This window comes from Cyprinus carpio, unplaced genomic scaffold (assembly GCF_018340385.1).
Source record: "Cyprinus carpio isolate SPL01 unplaced genomic scaffold, ASM1834038v1 S000000852, whole genome shotgun sequence".
Lineage (NCBI taxonomy): Eukaryota > Metazoa > Chordata > Actinopteri > Cypriniformes > Cyprinidae > Cyprinus > Cyprinus carpio.
In genome coordinates, this window is record NW_024873579.1 from 1,312 (window position 1) to 3,008 (window position 1,697).

At 40.2% G+C, this 1,697-nt stretch overlaps 1 pseudogene; it reads left to right on the top strand.

The window, feature by feature from the left end:
- Positions 1-470: 470 nt before the first annotated feature.
- Positions 471-1,120, top strand: LOC122143119 (annotated as a pseudogene).
- Positions 1,121-1,697: the final 577 nt, after the last annotated feature.

The window sequence follows — 1,697 nt, forward strand, 5'->3', positions numbered from 1 at the left end:
CAGGCACCAAATTACAGATTTATTTTTCTGTGTTTAATCAGGTGAGGAACTGAATTAAGTATTTTTTTTGTTGTTTCAAAAAAATATCATTTGAATATATTTTTATTAGACTAATGTTGTAAGTTTTTAATTTTTATTTTATTTCAAGATAATGATTAACTTTTACTTGTGTAGCTTTGCTTCTCAACCAACGTGTGAACTGATACGTAGTATTTTGAGAATTTAGTTAAATTCCTGGTTTTACAAAAGTGAATAAACTTCGTCAAGTAGTCTCTTTAGGTCCAAAAATGGCAAACATAAATGGAACTCGCTGTTTCTTCCTGGGTATCTACTGACGTTGGCAGGTGTCATCTCTCTTGGCGTTATGTTTTTCTGGTTCTCACCTGTCATAAACTTGCACCTCCAGTTTTTAGACCAATCAAAAGTCACAAATCAACTCTGGGCCAAGAGCACACTATGTAACTGAGAAGGCAGAGGGAAACCTATAGTTCTGTTATGGCATTGGCCTGAAAATTTTTAGGTTTTGAGTTCAGTGACTGCAAAAAGTTTTATAATATTGATAATTGTCCTCTGACTGATGATAGAACTCCTACAATTATCAGAGGATGTGATAATTTAATCATAATCCATCAGCTTGGATCTGTTCCGCCTTTCCTCCGTCCCCCCCCCTGCCTCCGTCATAGGTGGATGTTGATGCATTTGAATCACCACCAACTACCAAAAGCTACCAGTCCTGGACAACCTGTTCAATCTCACTCTCACAGCTCAGACAGATTCGATATTCCTGTACGGATCCGCGCTTGAATGACGCGGAAGCAACACCTAATGAGGTTTTGTGATTCCACACCACCCAAAGGACAATATCTTTTTTGGTTGTGGTGGTCCTATTGTTAAGTAACAAGTCCCCTCCCCCCTCAACTGGGGGGTTTTGGGGTCCCCCCCCCCCCCCCCCCCCCCCCCCGAACACAAGGTTTAACCTTTTTTTTTACAGCAGGACCACTTTCAGCAAATACATACTAATGACCTTTGTTCGGAAAGGCGCCTATGCAAAGTTCCTGGATTATTAAGATTACTATTCCCAACCATGGGCAGCTGCAAACCTTTTCACCTTTGCCTTTGAGAAACTCCATCCCACAATGGAACTACCTCCCCGAGAGTGAAGAGAAGATATAACGGGCCCGCTCGCGGCGTGCAGGTACCCGTCCCTGTGGTGTTGGGTCCCCTCCGAGAAGAAACTATGACAATCTTTGTCATTCACTGCTGAGTACTTCACTTTTTTCTTATTCAATGTGAATGACTTCCCAGAATGCAAAGTCCACTAGCCGAATATCTGCTTCCATCTGGACAAGGATGAAGATGCATATCGCAAGTACTCCTTAACTGGAGGCGAACTCTCACTCCAAGTCCTCATTTCCTTTACAGACACAAGCGTTTATTCTGCCTATTTCTCTGCCCTGTGACCATGTAGCACGACACAGGGATCATAAAGAAAGCTCATGAATTTATGATTTGGACTTCAATTTAAAGTTACCTCAGGTTTTCTTAACATTATCAGTTTACTAACTACAATGTTTTTTTATGCAAATAGATTGACCTTTTATATGATCTGTTTACTTTTGATATTAGATTTTGGTAACTGTTTTGGTGTGGAAGATATTTTAATAAAATCATTGCCTTTATGGATGACTTAGTAATTA